Source organism: Cygnus atratus, chromosome 10 (genome assembly GCF_013377495.2).
Source record: "Cygnus atratus isolate AKBS03 ecotype Queensland, Australia chromosome 10, CAtr_DNAZoo_HiC_assembly, whole genome shotgun sequence".
Taxonomy (NCBI): domain Eukaryota; kingdom Metazoa; phylum Chordata; class Aves; order Anseriformes; family Anatidae; genus Cygnus; species Cygnus atratus.
Window position 1 is genome coordinate 15,422,905 of NC_066371.1, and position 18,567 is coordinate 15,441,471.

Genomic DNA, 18,567 nt, shown 5'->3' on the forward strand with positions numbered 1-18,567 from the left:
AGGCCTAAAAATGCAAATTCCCCACAGCCATCAGCAAAGCCAATGTATATGGATTTTGAGTGAGTCAGTACTGCAGCTGGGTTAGGTCATTTCAGTTCCTTTCCATTCTGAAAAAGCAGCACTGAGCTTGCAAGGTGACAGGAGCATGAGACGGCTGACCTCAGTCCCTCGGGGAACCTTCAGGGCAAGCTGGGCTCTCTGCTGCTTTCTGGACCTTCCAGAATAGCACATCACCCCCTTGCTCCCACAAACACTCGTACCATCTGCATTTAATAGCCATGTGGCATGCCTGGGAGGAAGCGGGGGCTCATTAGTTTCAGGCTAGATGCATATGTTGGCATGCCATACTCAGAAAAATATCTGAGGCAAGGAAAGATGAGGGGGAATTTACTGACATTACATGAGCAAGCATGGCAACTACACAGTCACTGCTGCTGTCACACAGCCCAGTGGACTGCATGGGAAGCCCAGGAGCCACCCAGCGCACACGTTTCCTTCCTCTGCACTGAGAGATCCTCCCTCACCCAGACATGCAGCAAGGGGCCTTGCAGCCACGGTGCTCCGAGCCAGACTGGGGGCTCCCTGGCATGGAGGCCAAGGCAGACCCTCTCTAGCACAGCCCTTTGGCCTCCCAACCCCTGGCTTGTGCTGCTCCTTGTCTGTGATCACCAACGTCTCTTCCTTGGCTGGCTTCCTGGCCTCCCAGCGAGGAGGAAGAGGGAGTTTCCTGCTCTTCACAGCGGCAGTTTGACAGAAGCATCTGCAGCCTTCACAGCCCTGGGATGGCCATCACGAGCCCTTGGCTCTGCCCTGCACGGCCAGTCACGTAACGCTACCAAGACAAGCTGCAACCCCACAACCAGACTTATTTCCTTGGAAAGCCCTAGCTCAGTTTGAGCACAACAACTTCTGGAGGATGTTGAGACCCACAGCCACCAAGAGGCCTTCGGAAATGCCTTTGCACCCTTTATGCTGTTGGATATATCCACACACAACAGCTTTTTGTACCGGTGCTATACATTAGGTTTCAGGGCAGTACTGAGACAATCACACCATCGGTCCACTACTAACACAGCATTCAACATTTTCCTCTGTAACTGAAGCACATCCCAGCTACCTAAGTAGCTCAAAGTAGTTTTTCAGTAATAATAATAATAATAATAAAAAAAAGGATTCATTCATGAAGACAAAAACAAAGTGAGGAGACCCAACACATGAAAATTAAGAAAGTTCCCTGAAGGAAACACAAATGGTGCTCTGCAAAAGTCCCGTGGGATAAGCAGTGCTGTGACTCAGGGCAGCATCACGCAGGCAGCTCGCCAAGGGCTCCCCCAGCACAGGGGCCCTGAGGACGAGCGGAGAGAGGCACAGAGCCTGCCCCCAGCTCCCTCCCATGCCTTCCCCTGCTTGGGGGAGCCAGACCTTGCCCTTGTGAAACTCAGTTCAAGGTGGACAGAAACAGGCAGAGCTTCATTTCAAGCATGCCTGGGTTGCTCAGCGCAGTACAACTGCGAGAACCATGAGGATGAAGGGGAAAAAAAGGCTTTGTGGTTAATTATGAGTGTGTTAACTTTAAGAATTAGGGGCAGATTGGCAGAGGTAATTATTCTATGAGCTGCATTTCCCTTTTGGACAGGAGATAATGAAATATCCTTTGCCACACAGAAGAGCCTCCCAGCAGAGGAGACGCATGCTCTGGCTCCTGCATGATGGAGCTGCAGAAACCAACTGCCCCCTTCCCAGCACCAGCCAAAAAAGCCAAACTTTTGTGGCAGTGAGAGAACAGAACACAAAATCAGCTGACTCCTGAGAAAGCAATTGGTTTCCCCTTCTCAATGCGAGAACATTCAACTTAACCCCCCAAACTACAAGAGCAGAACCATCACCAGGTACACGGTTGCCATCGCCTTCAAGGGTGGAGAAGCTGCCTTTGCAGAGAGCCGCAGACAAAGCGCTGCCGGTGCGTTGGCTTGCAGGTTCTGGGTAGACCTGGAGCTGACGGGGAAGTAGGACAGAATTTTCTCTAATTTATTTACAACTTGAGCTCATCCCAGTACCTCTCCCCCAAGAGCTCTGTTGCTGATCAAGCAAAGTTCCAGCTAATGAGACTTTATTTTTAGCACCAAGCAGTAGGAGAAGCTGAACCTTCCAACAAAGCCTCCTCAACACTCTAACGAACACTTTATTGCTTAAGGTAAGGAAAGAAAGACAAAAGCTGGGGGTGAGCCCGGATCTGGGTCAGCATCAGTGTCTGTGTCACCTGTAGCCTTGTTTTATGGGACATGTGTGGATAATAAATGCTGATTATGGAAAGTGGAAGGGAAGAGGCAATCCTGAGACATGTGCAGATAGGAGAGAAATCACATGAAGAAGAGAATACAGAACTGCAAAACCATTGTAAAAAGGCATTAGAAGAGCTCTGTAATCGAGGTTATTGGACACAGCTACGCCAGGCTCCCCCACACACACCTCTTGGGTACCTATCATTGTGATGGATGTCACTTTCGATAGTGATAGCAACAGCAAAATATCCGTGTTAAATACGAGTACGTTAACTTTTACATTGGTATAATTTGCTGCATTATGAGTTTCCATCATTGAGGAGCTGAAGACAAAACGCTCTTCCTTGGGATGTCGATAACCATGCACACACTTTACAGGAAGAAATATTTCTTTAAATATCTATTACATCTTAAATAATTTTCACTTTTCATTTCTCTTGTCAGGGAAACACAGCCCAGGAGAAAGGAGTAAGCAATTCATACTGCTAACATACATCGTGAGCTGGATTTGCCATTGCTCTGTATCTGGTGAAGCCGTTCACAGCTGCTTTTTTGGCCACACATACAAAAGATGAGTTTGCTGGACGGAAGGGGACAGAATGGACTGGCCACTCTAGGCACTGTTTTTTCTTTTTAAAATTACACATGCATAAATATGTTATTGAAGGTAACATTGTCACCCAGTTGCCAAAAGAAAAAAAACGGATTCTCCAGCAGACAATCTGCCAGCAGTCCTACGCTGATGCGCGGTGTGATTTGGTAACAGGGAGGTGGCGTTCCTGCCTCCCAAAGCTGAATCGATGGTGTAACCTGCTGCAGCATTACAGCCAGCTGCACTTTAGATACTGTGAATTAGAAACAGACCGAGTCACGCCCCGGCGTGTTTTTAGCTGTCCTCCATTTCAGAAGCTAGAAGACTGCTGAAGGAACAACCCTGCTTGGTTGTTCCCGTGCTGTAAGCAGAAACTACGGCAGCATCACCACCGCGAGTGCTGGGCTCTGCGAGGAAGCAGGGAGGGTGTTGGCTGCTGGCTGAGCCTCCAGCTCCAGCCACAGCAGAGCTGGGTCAGCTCCCACCTGCCTCCACGCACCTCTGTGTCCTGGGAAAGGCACTGCTTCCGCTACGCCGCCCAAAAAGCGACGGCCTCCAGCTCAGCACCATGATTGTACAGGGACAAGCATGATGAGGACTTAAGGGGCTGCACCAAGAAAAATACCTGCTTCAGGATAAACTGGTTTTGAGATGGTGCAGAGCTATAAAACAGACCAAACTACTACCAAGAGCAAAAGCATTCCTGGAGAATCTACTTCAAAACTGCATGAAAGAGGACTTGATATCACGGTGATTTCCAAAACAGGGTGGGCATCTCGGGGCTGAGCTACATCAAGTTTTAATGCTATCTAAAGATCACAAAAAGAGATTTTACTTCTATCTGCAAGTCAGACCATCCATGCAGCACAAGGCAAGCATCACTGCTTCAGTGGGTTCCTGCTTTCACACCATCGCTCCCAGTGCCTCTTAGCCCAGAGCCCACCCCTGTAACAGAGGTGGCACCCAACAGCTCCCTTCACCTGCTTCATCCCTCGGGGCCGAGGGCACTGATCGAGGTGCCTCTGCTCACATTCAGCTTGGTGATATCAGTCAGCTCACTTGCCTCCAAAAGGCAGTCCTCCCAACCAGCCCTTCCTCTGCGAACACACAAAGCTTGAACGGGCTTGTGTGTAGCACAAGGAATAGGCACTGGGAAACGCAATCAGTTCCCCCAAGCTGCACTTTCAAATTGCAAATTACAGATTGGCTTCGATGTTAAGAAAGGAGTAAACCACCTCGGTTTGTTTCCAAAACAAAATAATGCAGTGTGTCATTACTGAACGCCATCCCACCCAAACGGAATTCAATGCTTCATTCAAGCCCAAACATTTTTCTTCAATGTATTCAGCTGATTAACTGAGGATTCAACTGTTTACGCCTTACCATGTGCTTGGTTCGGGGTTGTTTTTTTTCTCTCATCCCCCCCCCCCCCTCCCCAACAGTAATTGCATTTGACCAAGGTGATTCACCTACACACATAAAAGACTTTAGCTGGCACCTCAGAAGTGAGACAGGGCAAACAGAAGGATCGTCTCCTTCCCCCACCTCCAAGCCAGATTAGCTCACTCCTGCTGAAGAGTGGCCTGGATTCATGTCCAACGTCCCAGCCACTCCACAGTCCTGGAAAACAACTTTGTGCGTGTGCCTCCCTAAAAGCCGGAGGCCTGATCCTCCTGCTTTCACTGCTGTTACTCACCCTGGCCCTGTGGTACTGGACCTACGATATCTGAAGGTCTGCCATCTGTCCGCCTTCCACTGCTCCTTTCACAGTGGTTAGGGCTGCTGAGAAAATATTTACTTTGCATTTGAGAAAAGGTCATTGACAGGTGGTGTAAACCACTCTTCCTCCAAGACAACAGAAATGGGAGTCAGATCCTAGAAGAGAAAGTCAGCCTGGAGTCTTTCCTCCTCCCCTGCTTCCTCCCACATCCCATTCAGACAGCATGAAAAGGTTGAGTGGCTCCAAGCCCAAGGAAAGAAGGACGTATTTCACCTCCCTCATGGAGTCTACCTCTGTTGGTCCCTTGTTTGGCTCTCAGCAGGAAGCAGGGCTCGCCCTAAACAGAACCGAAGAACAAAACAGGAAGATTCATATCCTGTAGCATCACAAGGCTGGCAGGAGCAGTTCCCCATCTTTTCCTAGGGCAGCCAAGGTGGCACAACGCAAGCACATGAGCTGGAGCAGGGGTCAGTTGCACTTTCCAGACCTCGCCTTTGAAATACCCTTTGTTAGGTATGCTTGTACGCAGCCGAAGCAGTGGTGACACAAGAGGACATCAGCTGCATCACAGCATTGTAACACAGCAGAGGATGCAGGATATGAAACTAGTTTGGCAGCATAACACTTGGTCAAAGGAAGCAATGCACTTTCCTGTGCACAATGCAATGTTCTGTGTTGATTTTAAGTTCACTTTTTACCAGTAACTCTGTGGTTCCTATGTGGTTTCATGTACACAAAGTACACAAGGGCATAAGCACTCTTATTTCGATGAAAACAATCTCCCACTCAGAGCTGTGCAAGGAACAATAAAGTTAATAAGCCACACAGTTACAGTCCCACAGCACCCATCTGTCTGCACACAGTATCCCCTAGTACTGTGACCAGCCACAGGGAAAATCTGTATCCTGCAAATGTCACTTCACCCAAGCAACATCGAGCCTAATCAAAGCCCATTACACAAAATGTGAGCCTGGCTGTTGGGCTCAGCAGCTTTGGGCCATGCCACAGCAGCACATGAATTGTTTCGCCATTTCTTTGCTTGCAGAGGGATATATCTGTCCATTCAGAGCAGCAACAGCTGTTTCGCATGGAACAGTGGCTGGAAAGAGCAAACACATCGAGGAAGATCGTGACTGAAAGAATATATGCTCGGGGAATGGAATGGGAGGAAAAGTGGAATTTTAACGAGGGTGAGGAATGCTGGTATACAGATCCCTATCTGGCTCTAAGCGTCTTAGCCCCAGTGCTGTAACAACACAGCTGCAGCAGCACGGCTTCTGCACGTGCAGTTCTTCCTGCCCTACATCCTAAGGACGAGGTTTCACAAGACGATTGATTCAAAGAAAGAACTTGTTTCATTTCACCTCCCTGCAGCGTAGCCTCACTCCTCCCTCGGGCTGGCTGCAATGCCATCCCGCTACCCTGAGGAACTGATTCATCTAAAAAAGACAGCAGTAAATAACCCACTACAGAAAGAAATAGCTGCACTTTCTGGCAAAGCCAATTCACAGCCAGGTAGGCGAGTACCCAAGCACCTGGCTTTTTGCAAGTTAAAGGCAAGTTCTTGCAGAAAGGACCAAACTTCTCTCACTCACCTCCAGCGTCACCTATCTCTGTGCTGCTCAGAGGGTTTAGTGTGCACACACTTGAGGAAGGGACACAAAAGATAACAACAGTCTGCTGAGGAAAGCATCACAAACTGGCTTCAAACGTGAACAAAAAGCAAATTTTGGCTGGGTCAGGACTTCTTACTACTTAAGTGCCTTCACGTTCACCAAACACGACATTTCAAGCACATCCTACTCCCTGCTCAGTGCTCCAGGCAGCCTCTCCTCCCAGGCTCACAGTTACCAGTGGTTATTCCTTTCTACAGAGCGTTTACCAGCAACTCGGAAAGGCTGCAGCACCACGTTGTGAGGGTCTCCCCAGGTTTTGCTGGCAGCCAGCTCCCTCGTACCCGAGAAGGATGAAGAGCAGGCTGGCGCGCTGTGCGCTCCCACTGCCATTGCAATGATTTGTTGCAAGGCAGAGCCCCCAAAGAAAGCTTTCCCTGCACAACAAGAGCACAGGCGGGACAGGAAGGCAAGTACTTGGCCCTTGCTTTGCTCCAGTCCCCTAATCCAGCACAAATGCATTTGGGGATTTATGGGTTTTTTGGAAGCTGCCAGCGAAGCTCAGGGCCTATTCCTTGGGTTATTGTTTCCCCATCTGTTTCTCTTCATTTTATTCCATCACGGAGGCCCCATTGTGGGACACAAGAATGTGACCGGAACAATAGGCAGAACTTGCTGCCTCCAGGACTGCAGCGAGGGCAGAGCCACTACTGCAGGACAGGAGCCAGCAGCTTCTATATTTAGCCCTTTCTTGCTTATTCCAGATCAAATTCGCACCCTACACTCGGGAAGTCAGGAGGCTTTCACCACACCACTGTCCCCGAGCGCTGTGCATCCAGCAGGGCCCCTGAACATAAAACATTCATTTCCCTTCTAATAATGCCAACAGGAAGACTTCCTGCTCCCCCCTCCTTTCCAAATCCCTATTTTGACAGACTTTTTTTCTGTATATAAGCAAACTAAACAAAACCATCCTCTCCTCAAGGCTGAGGCCTTGGAGCAGCACCAGAACTCAAGAGCCTGGACAGCGTAGCACCACCAGCAGGAGCAAGACTCTGCAAAGAGGTGGAAATGGTGCAGCCAACGCATCTGAACCCAAGCTAAACACCCTGACCCACGGAGATGTTCCCCAAGCCCACACCACAATACCCGAGGGCAGGGAAGGTGAAGGAGGACCGGGTCTGAGCACCCACCTGGACTGCTTTCACCGCAGTGACACGTCACACTTCACTCATTTCTATCAAAGCAAGGGGATCCTGCAGAGCAAGAATAAAACCACATCATTTTTCCAGAAACATTTGCCTAGGAGTTTTGACCCCTGAAAAGGATTCAAAGAACATAACAAGACCTCTTTCTGCTCCTTCCACAAGGTTTGTGGAGTAGGACCACCCTGCACTAAGTCCCCTTCTGAACGGAAGAGACCCTTTCAGAGCACGGCTGGTGGGGAGAACACGATGCTTCTTGGCACAACAGCCACAGAGGGGAAGCTTTCCCTTCCCACTGCCTGCAAGAAGACAGAACACTGGTGTGCACATGCTTGACCTCTGGCTGGTTCACAGGCCTTACACAGTCACCCGACCTTCCTTTTAGACCATCTCTTCCTTCAGTGGAGAAGAAAGTATCCAAAACTCAGATTTAGAGTAAGGAACAAGAGGACACCCTGGGTTTCAAGTGTCTATGCCTGGGACAACTTCTCTGCTCTCACTCAGAGCCCCTTGCTTGCAGCAGATTCTGAAGAGCTCCAAGGAGGGAGACTCCATATCCTCTGTGGGCAGCCCGTGCCAGTGCTTGCCTATTCCAGTCCGTACCTTCTCTTCACAGTTTGCATTTTAGCCAGGATTGGCATAAACAAAGAGCTGAATTGTGTGTTTCTAGGGAAAACAGGAATTTTAGCACTTCGGAAGCTAGCCCGTAACATCTGCAAAGCTGGGCATGACCATCTGCAAGATGAGTTAAATACTGAGGAGTCCCAAATCTTCACTGAATTTACCCTGTGTGCCCACCCTGGGACAGGCCAGCCTTGGCAAAACCTTACAGGCAGCAGCACCTTACAGGCAGCAGCCTGTGATGGCCAGAAGCTGCCTCCTCCCACCAAGGGGGGGGAGAGTCAATTCTCCTCCAAAGCATTTCTTAAATATCAGTTCCGCCAAAGGCTGCTGAAATATGTCTTTCCCCCGTAAGTCAGCAGTACTTAGCACTGCCCAGGCACAGATGGAGAAATGACACCTTCCAATGGCATCACGAACCACGGCACTGATTTGCTTTGTGACCTCCAGCTGGGTTAACTTTTCCTCACAGAGGTCCTGCTGCGAGGCAACGGTGTCTGCCAAGTGCTTGGAGAAGCCCGGCCAACAGCAGCACAGCGGCCGGGCTGAGCAGACCCGTCTGCCTGAAGCTTGCCATCAGCCCCATCCCTCGTGTTCACACACCTTGACGCTGCCAGCACAGGCACGTCGGCTGCATTCACCTGCCACACAAACCTCTTCTCCTTTACTTCTTCTGTGTCCTGGAGGCCAGCTCTCCTCTGCTCGTGTCAAGGAGGCAGCGCCGGGTCAGCTCTCTGAACACTGTAACTGGCACGCGCCAGCAAGCTGCGAACAAGTCCTGTGCACCCAGCGGGTCTGAAAGGAAGGGAAAAAGAAAGGCCTTGAGAGAGCAGCTACGTCCTGAAGGCAGAGGAGAGAAGTGGGCTGGAACTTCCAGTGGAAGAAGCTGACAGAGAAGCAACAGCAGCACTCAGGGCCTTACTTGGCCAGCAAAGCTCTGAATAAAATAAACATGCTGCTCCACCTTGCAGCCAAACCCATCCCTCACATTTTCCCCTTACCTCCCAGATGTGCCTCCCAGGAGAAATAAGATCCAGCTCAGACCGTTCGGAAGCCTTGGCTTCCACTGTCTTTGAGCTGTGATCACCTCAGAAACGTCAGTCTTCAGGCTCAGGGCCACAGCAACAACACGGAGCAATGGAGGATGCTGCCCTGGTGCACGGTGCCCATACAGGCGCACACGCCACTGAAGGACTTCCCAGGACATCAGGTCAAAGCACCGACAGCACAGACAGCACCATTTCATAACCAATCCTCATCATAAATGATAAAACTCTCTCCACCAAGTAGCTCAGCTTCTCAAATCTCTCATTCTGCTCCTACTGAAGGCTGTTCCATGTCTTAGCACCACAGTAAATGGGCAACACCTGATTTCAAACCTCGATCCTCACTGGTCTTATGCCACCCTCACCTTTTAGTTTTCAGAGCTCTTCCTCTCTCCCACCCATTCAGGAGAAAAGGGATTAAAAAAAAAATGTGCTCTCCTGCAAGTCATACACCTCAGTATACCTACAGAGGTCTCCTTTCCGGGGGCGATACTAAAGCCACGACCTGTTCTGTACCCCCACGGGCAATGTCTGTGCCCTCCTCGCCCCAGGCACCAGCCCCCGAGGAAATCACCTCCCTCCTTCAGGGGCAGCTGGGCAGCCAGGCCCAGAGCCACAGCCGCTTTCCAACAGGGCGCAAGGCACAGGATGATAAAGGGCAGCGTGCCGGGGGGAAGGAGGCGCAAAGGGGCTTAACGGAGCCCTGCAGAGCACAGACACGGAATAACAAGCAGACTTCTAACACCAGAATCTTTGGCTGAGTAAGGATTATAACTTTGCAGGTAAGTGCAATCAATGCGTATGCACAAACATCTGCGGTCAGCGGTGCAACTTCATCCCCAGCTGAACGATCCGCCGGGTGCACACGTTCAGATGTGCGCAGCACCATTCCTGCACAACTCGAAATCATTTCCCACAAAGCCACACAGACTCTGTTGGGCAGGGGCCAAGCAGCTACATAAAAAACGTCTATCCAGAGCGAGAGCTCTTCAGAGACAGTTCAGCATCTGGAGAGAGGAGGGGGTCTTGCTCCGAGAACGCCTGGGGAGCCCGACCTACCACGGCTAGCACCGCCCCGCGCAGCACGGCGTGCCGGGGGCCAGCGCTGCAGCCCAGGCAGGAGCATCAGCCAGAGCCCACGGGGCAGCAGCTGGCCGGGCAGCGTTTGCTTTTTAGCGAGGCCAGACTCGCAGTATTGTTGGTTACAAACAAAAGCCATCGCTGTTAGCATAGGCTTCTTCGTTTCCTTTTATTCTATCTCCACCCATGTCATGTAAATAAAGCTGCAGGCAGCTTCCTTCAAAGCACCAGGCCCGTGAAGATTGCGTTCAGCTTCAGGAGGGAGCACAGGCACGGCCGAGGTGAAGGCGCTACCTCCTTCCACCATGCCCCCAGGAGACCAAAGCTCCCAGCCAAAGGGAGCGAGTGCTTTGAGCAAAAAAAGATCACAGTGCCCTGCTCCTATTCCGGGCTCTGTAGCTTGGAAAAAAGAGCAGCCAGTTTTGTCACCAAGTGTCCTGGATGTCATCCGACCATGACAGGGAAGGAGAGAGAAATGCTTTCCTCCAGAACACAAAGATGGAATTGGTTGAAGTGGCTCCAATCAATTGTGCTGCAGCATCCGAGATGGTATTTTGATCCCAGTCCTACGAGACAGCACAAGGCCAGGCAAAGGCAGATTACGTGATCTCTCAAAGCTGCCTTTCACTGCAGCACAAAACGTCCTCTGTGCTATTAGAGGACTTTTTGGGGCTGAATGAAATAACACTCTAAAGCTCTTGATTCCTACCTCAGGGCGGCCCAGCATCATTCCAGCCCATCCTTCTCCAGGGATGAGATTAAATATCAGAGATGAATCGAAATGCAGTCAATCAGGCAAGGCAATCTGCCAAAGCAGCAAAAAGGAGACGTGGAGGGAAGAGAAGGGTACCTGGGTACTGGAGTGACCTGTTTAAGCACTGCCGATAGATGCTGAGCTGCTGGCTCTCTCCCAGGCTCTGAGGGATGGAGGAAGGGAATACAGAAGTGGGAAGCTTCCTCTTACCTTGGAAGATGGGGACAAACACCCATCAGTTCTCAAGCACCAGCCATGCTCTAAGAAAGGGGCAGTCGGCTGGAAGAGCTGAAGACAGCACAAGGCTAGTCCAGCCTGGATCTGAGAGCTGGGCACTGGCAACGATCTGGAGAGGAGAACGAGGCTCAAGCAGCCATACTATCTCAGGAGCTGAGGAAAATGCACCCCTCTCAGCCCAAAAGGGACTTTAGGAAGTCCCAGCCCACGAGACCGGATTTCTCTCTCAGAGCAGAGGTGCTAAGATCAGGCCTCCAGCCCCTGGGCCTCGATGGGTGCCTGCACACCACACGTTTCCACTTTGAAACAGCAGTAACACAGCCGGAGCCAGATCCCTCGGCCACAAAAGCACAGGCTGTTGAGGCTGGAAGCACGAGAGGCCGTTTTAGTGCCTCTGTATTTTACCTGCATTATGCCAAAGACAGCTGGAGCCTGGGAACAATTCTCCTTGTGCTACCACGTCAGAGTCCAGCTTCAGACAGAGCTCCGCTGTGCCCCGGTGCCCTGCTCAGGCAGGGAACAGGCCTCGCTCTCCTAACAGCAGCTGCCTGCACCAGGCACTCGCGTGACCACAAGCCACGGCATCCGTGCTCTGGCAAGGAACTGCCAACGCTCAGAGAGCCGGCTGACTGCAGAAAGCACTGCAGGGCCTCCGTCGGGGGTGCCTGAAACCCGAACCACCTCAGAAATGCCATGCCGTCAGGGTGCGAGGTCAGGGAGCGCAGGTCGAGGTTCTCAGAAACGGGCTGCTTGGCACCAACTGCAGCTTCACAGCACGTGGCAGCAGGTAAACCGCAGCGGGAGGGGAGGTGGGAAGGCGAAGCAGCGTGGCACCAGAAACTGTACCGGAAGGATAGAAAAACCACACCAAGAACTGGAGAAGCGAGCTGTGGGTCTCTGAGGTGTCTACGCACCCACATACGCGCAGTTTCTTGGACTGTTTATCAGGTTCAGGAAGGAAGAGGGATCGGTCTGCCAGAAAGATCACAGATGCTGGGGCTGTCATATGATGCTGCCTGTAAGAAACAAAACCCACAGAGCGTACACACACAGATAAGAGAGGAAGATACAAGGAAAGCCTTGAAAACAGCAGAGGACACCCTAACCCCACCCCAGGTAATCCTCTCCCAAGGGTGCTCAGCTCCCTTTGGGTAAAATACTTCCTTGTGCAGGTGCCCAGACATGCCAAATACCCCTTCCTCACTCCTAGGAGCTTTGACTCCAGGCGGTACAAAAATGAGCAGAGCCAATATGGCCGCCATCAGCTACGGATCCAGCTAGAAACAGAGGAAGGCCTGGCCAGCGTAATGATCTTACCCTGGCTCAGGCAACAGAGCTCATCTCTTATCCTGGCAGCAAAACCCTACGCAAACTCTTTGCGCAGCCCGACCTTGCTTACAGCCACCACTGGAGGAGGGACAAAAGCCCTCCGCCAGTCACTAAGAGGACATCAGGGCATGGCTGAGGCTTCCAGGCCTCCAAAAGCAGGGACACCCACGGCGGGGGCCGGAGCGGGGACTCTCATCACAGGAGCCATACAGCATCAGACGCTCTCTTGCTCTTGGTTTTTAACTGCATGCACATGAAGCCCAGATGGTTTTCCGAGTGAGGGAGAAGGGCGTGTTGCTTACACAAGCAATGCCATATTTCAGTAAATATCATATGCCATCCAGACATTTTGGAGCAGATCCAATTTCCGTTAGGCTCTGCTCAACTGGGGACCTGGCTCCTCCAGCAGACAGCAAACTCCATTTGTGCTCAGAGCATGTCCAACACAGGGCCGTGTCTCAGGCAGACACATTTTGACCAGATGATCCTTGTTACACCTGGCATGAGGACAGGATTTCCAACGTGCAGCCATCCAGCCTCTGCTTCCAGGCTCCGCTCAGGCAGGAACAGTTCACTCTTCCTTGCGTATTGTTCCACGGACAGACCTATCCTTGGCACAAAAGTCCAAACGCTTTTAAAAGGTGGTCTCCCCAGTGCTGGCGACTGCTTGCTGCACAGGATGGAGCTCGCTAGGACGTCTCTGGGACCAAACCGCTGTGAATAACAGAGCGCACCTGACAAACCACCCCTGCAGAGCACAGCTCCACCTTCCGAGTCCTCCAGCACGGCAGAACAGGAGGCTCAGCAGTCACACGAGCTTCGAGGAGCTCAGCTGATGCCAGCAGGAGATGCAGATCACAGAACGGTTTGGGTTGGCAGGGACCCCACAACCCACCCCTTCCACCCCGGGCAGGGACACCTCCGCCAGCCCAGGCTGGGTCTCCAACAGCCCGAACAAAGACATCGAACGGCTGAAGCACGGGGGCTGTTGTGTCTGCACAGCCCTAGCTGGGGGTGCGGCACCGCCTCCGGCCCACAGCCAGCACCCACAGGCTCCTGGGCAGCTCTCGTATCCCGGGATGCGCATTTTTAGCGAGAGAACTAGTAGAAACACACGGAAAGGACTCCAGGAAACAGCGATAATAGGCAGGGATGGCAAAGATTTGTTTCTCCTTGGTGACATTTTGACAGCAAGAGACAGTCCCCGTCTCCGCAGCCCCGTCAACTCCTCAGACAAGGAGCCAAGGCGTGCATCCAGACTGCCTGTGCAGCAAGAAGGACCAGCAAGAACTCACAGGTGTAGGGTAACAAGGAAAACTCAAGCCGTGAATGTTCTCAGTCACGCAGGGAGCTGTCGCAGCCGGCCATCGCCGCCCTGCCCAGCAGCTCCCTCCCTCAGAAAGGCAGGAGGAAGGCAGGAAGGCCAAGAAGTCACCTGGCTGTAGCCACCTACCTGGAATGTATGGCAGGGATGCATTTAAACATGTCTGACTTGGACTGCCCATGATCCAGGGTGCCCCAAAGAGTCCACACAAGCACAGCAAGGACCTTTTTTTAAAAGGCAGGTGCCTGAAGGACTATGGAGTTTGTTTGTCACTGAATTTTTACCCTTAAGCTGTACGTAGCCATTTCTTCAGTTCCAGGATGTTTTGACTCCTTGGGAATGATGAAATCGAACTTGTGCTGAGCAGAGAGGGAGGACCAGGCTCAGAGGTCTGAGCTAGGAGGCCTTGGCTCTGTCTCGAGTGCCCCTGGGCTCCCTGGAAGTCACTGGAAGTCACCTCTCTCTGCATCGTTTTGCTCCCCTCGTCCACTGCCTGGCTCCTTGCTCGTGTTCCCACTGTCGAACACGAGGCCGCTGCTCAGGTGCACAACCTCTGCCTAGTAGGCTTCAGGATCTTACGCTGGCCAAGACAAACAAGAGCTCTGAGCATTTCTTGCACGCTTGCTCTTTAGCCAAACTCAGTTTTTCAGGGTACAGCACCCAAATACACGAGGGAGGCCCTTAACCTACCGCAGGGCAAATGTGACAAGGAAACAGCAGCAGAAGGGGAGAAATCAACAAAAACAGTGGGAATAATTCTCCCCAAAAAAAACAAGCTATGCTTTCTCTGACCAGACCTTCAGTGCTTACAGAAAGCACGGCCTACCTTCCAGGCAGTTTTACTCACACCCTTCCCTTCAAAATCCAGCAAAAGCCCTGCAGGCTCAGCAAAGGGAGTGTAGATGTCTGTTTCCCTGGCAAAGATCAGGAGCTGAAAGCCAGGCTCCCCTCCTACAGCCCACCTGCATGGGACACACCACAGTGGATGACTTCTTTGGTTCAAACCAAACCAGAGACCCAATCCCTTTTCTGGCATTTCTTTCGGCCACAGAAGCCAAAAATGAGTATTTCCACAAAATGGGATGGTGTGGGTTTAACACGAAAACCAGCGAGCACGTTTTATTCCACTCGAGCAGTGTCTTTAGCGGGGGGTTGCCAGCGCTAACATCCCGGTCATGGCACAAGCTGGAGCGGCTGCGCCGCCGCTTCCTCCTCGCGCGCATCTGCTGGGCCAAAGCAGGAGGTTGGTGCTGATAAAGCCCCAGCAAGTGCCTGCTGAGCCTGTTCCTGCCTTTGTAAGGAGCACTAACCTCAAGTCTGCCAGGGCCTCTCTAGCTCACGTTTCCTCTTTTGCGACTCCCTGCCCCACTGCTGCGTGGCCTTCCCCTACCCAGCCCTCCCAGACCCCCCCCCGCCTTCGCCCTGGCGCTGCAGCCAAGCTCCCAAACCAGAGCCGACAGCTCGGTCAGACTACAGCCCCAGAGGACGGCTGCTCTCTGGTAGCAAAGGAGGTTATTTTAAAACACAGAAGCGGCCATCAAATACACAAGCTCCAGGCAGGTAGGCTCAGCCCATGAGCACAGGAAGCCACAGGCCCCGTTTTTAGTTACCGCACCGCAGAGAGTACATAACCACCCCTACCTCAAGGAGGAACAAACCAAAAAAAAACTCTTAAATCAGCCCAGTTGGTCACATATTCCTAAAAGACTCGGATAAGTTGTAACCTTGAGCTTTGTGGCACGCACATCAGTGAGCTGCGGGGCAGCTCTCCGGTTACTTCCATGGCTTTCTCAGCATCCTAGCAGCTGGTGCTGGCGCTGCTTGGACACTTTGCTCAGTCCTTTTGTGAGCTCCGCATGTCTGCGTACATGTCTCCCACGTTTACTTGTTCATGCTGTCTATCTTGGTATGCTACAGCAATTTCCCAGGCTAATCACATGCCTTGTTGCATTACCACACTAGTGATAGCTGGTTGAACCACACACCACATCCTTGCAATTACTTCTATTACTCACAATTGACTTATTTATTAAATTTCAGCTTGCTGGGCTTTGCCAGAAGATGAGCAAGATCCCCGTCACCCCTCCTTGCTGTTGATCAGAGTGGCCGAGGGCAGGTGAGTAGGCTGCGAGGTTGAGCTGTGAAACAGCCCCAGCAGTTTTGCAAGCGCCTGCTTTCTCCGGCAGCCGAGTTCCCTCGCATCAAAACACCAGGACTTGAGCCCCGGGAAGTAAACTCCTGAATTGCAAGAGAAATCAAAAGGGAAAGTAGATGCAAATGAAGCCTAAATTAATTTGTGATTTTAAAGCACCCAAACAAATATTTCCCAAGGCTTGCTTGCAGCGTGATGCCAGCTGCAGTTCCTGCATGCGGGCGTACCTCTGCACCCACCCTCACTTGCAGATCTGCTAAACAGCAATCCCTAACAAAAGCAGCCAAGTGCCTCTAGAGCAAGTAACTGCTGCTTGTGGGGGATTTCCTAGGCTTGGAACAAACAGCCTGATGGTTCCTGGCTGCTTCAGAGGCCCAACCCACCATCTTGTGCCTCACAAACACTCCTCTGACAAAAGACTTTGACTCCTTGCTTTCAAAGGGGAACAAACAGAAGACAAGTTCAGACAAGGCTCGTGGCTGCTTGCCCAGCCAGGCCTCAGCTAGTCCTTCATAGTAAATATTTGTTCTTAATTACAGTGCCGTTTGCCCCAGGAGCTTGCCCACAATCTGGAGGAGGGAGGGGGATTATGTTGTTGATAGGTAAATAATAGCTCTTTCATCCAGAGCACCCAGAGCATTTTCCAAAGATGAAAGCCTCCTAAATACTTGCCCCATGGCTGAGGGTGAAGGTTTAAAATCTTTGTCCCACTCTACTCTGGGGCACGCTAGGAACTCCCACCAGCTTCAGGGAGCTCCACCAAGCCAGCCAGGCAGAGCGCTACGTGCCAGGGCCCCGCGCAGCGAGGACACACGGGAGCAGCAGCACGGAGCTGCTCCGCCAGCACCCCCTCCTTGCCCCACCAAGGCATCGATGCCGAGCGGCAGAAATTCCAGGGAGTAAATCTGCGGTGGAGCCAGGAAGAAACTCCTTCCTCCTGGCCCGAGGGCCCACTTGTGCCCAGCAGACAGCCCTGCTGTGCTTCTTCGGGGCCAGATCCTGCAGGACAGCCCCCAGGGGCCTGCAGCATCTCCAGGAGAAGAGCAAGGCGCTGCCCAAACACGGGGCGGCCGTGTGAAGCAACCCCACAGCGACGTGTGGGAAGCAGCCAGCTCCCACTGTCCCAAAAAGCTGACAAGGTCGAGTTTTGATCTCCCTGCACTCGGCTTCCAAAACATCAAAAATACAAGTATTTATCAGCAAGACAAAGGGTAACGTCAGCAGGACGGCTGACCTCTGCTCTGTGTGAGCAAGGGGTGAGAAGTGGCGTCCTCCCACCCACCCACCCCGAGGAAAGCCCCGAGTTGCCTCCCAACAACGCATGCACTCCCCTTCTCCCCCAGCTCGCAGCATCACCGCCAAGGCACCCGGCATCTCAGCCCCAGAACACATTACCCAGTTCTTCCATAAGGAAATTAAAAAAAATAAAGCAGCCCAAGCAGTCAAACCCAGTGTCTATCCATGCCACGGGTCCTACATTCCTCACCCGCTGTGCGCAGCCAAGCCCGGAGCAGACGGCCTGTTAGCACCAGACAGGAGCCTCCAAAGAGCAGGCCCTGAGCTTTCAGGGGAAAGCCAGAGGCGCAGAAGCCCAACACTGCAATATTTAAAAACCCAAGAGAAACTGCACTCCTTTCCTCCTGCACTCAGCCTATGGCTCATGAGAGGCTTGTTCAGGCCCCAGCGAGGCTGGAGCAGCTACAGAGATGCTGCTGCACCTGTAACACAAACCCTCCAGCACCATCTCTGCTGCTCTCCCCCTCCGTGTCTTACCACTTCCAAGCACGTTTGCTGAGCTTGGTTTTCTTCCTCTTTTCCAAATGCCACCAAGCCTCTTATTTTTTTCTTTAACCTCTGCTAAAAAAAAAAAAAAAAAAAAAAAAAACCTCAACCTCTCTCTCCCCCCAGCTGCAATGGACTGGCCTGAAATCTGTTGCCAGCATACAAAAAAATATATTTTTACAGTTCTTTTCTAGTGACATTAATTCATCTTTCTCTACTGTAATACTTGAACCATTTGGCATTTTCCTCCTCTTAACCAAGGCCTTTGAGTTCCTGGACAGAGATTTAATTAAGCCTCTGAAAACCCCCAGCCCAATATCCCCTACGAACGCCCTCACAGGGAGCCGGAGTCTTGCAGGATCTGCTATCAGCGGTAGCACAAGCAGTGTGAGAGAGAAAGCTTTGCCGCGTACATCCTCCCCTCTGCTGAATTACCCCTTCGGTTCGGGGACTGCCAGGCCCCAGCCCCAGCCCCGCTTTTTCACACACAGTGAAAAACTCAGGAGCAGTTAAGGTAAATGTTTTTTGTTGGATGATGTTTAACGACGGGCTGCGCTGGGGCTACTGGACCAGAAATGTAACCGGTGTCGTCTCGCCCCTGGTCCGCGGCTAAGTCCTACCTTCCTGAACCTCTCTATTACATCCCTCAGATGTTTACTTTGCTTCCTGCCACTGAGTTTGTCAGCCAGGCTTCCTTGCCATTACGGTAGTCATAAGGTACATGGTTAGGGGTGCATTTTACAGTATGCCTAAACAGGCAGTTAATCATATAAACCTATGTCTATCTCCAGCCTATATAGGTTAACACTCGTAAAGAAACAGAACATTTA

The 18,567-nt window shown here is 51.8% G+C and overlaps 1 long non-coding RNA gene across 2 annotated transcripts in view; it reads right to left on the bottom strand.

Annotated features, from left to right (window-relative positions):
• The window catches only part of LOC118248280 (uncharacterized), a 280,200-nt gene extending 264,537 nt beyond the window's left edge, over nucleotides 1–15,663 (bottom strand). Inside the window, exons 1-3 of one of the 2 annotated variants that reach the window (XR_007708708.1) lie at nucleotides 15,528–15,663; nucleotides 8,637–8,828; nucleotides 7,401–7,463 (exon numbers count right to left, since the gene is read on the bottom strand). This is a non-coding gene — a long non-coding RNA (uncharacterized LOC118248280). The remainder of the gene's footprint in view (nucleotides 1–7,400; nucleotides 7,464–8,636; nucleotides 8,829–15,527) is intronic. The other variant, XR_004778707.2, reaches the window with a different exon arrangement.
• Between the last annotated feature and the right edge of the window lie 2,904 nt (nucleotides 15,664–18,567).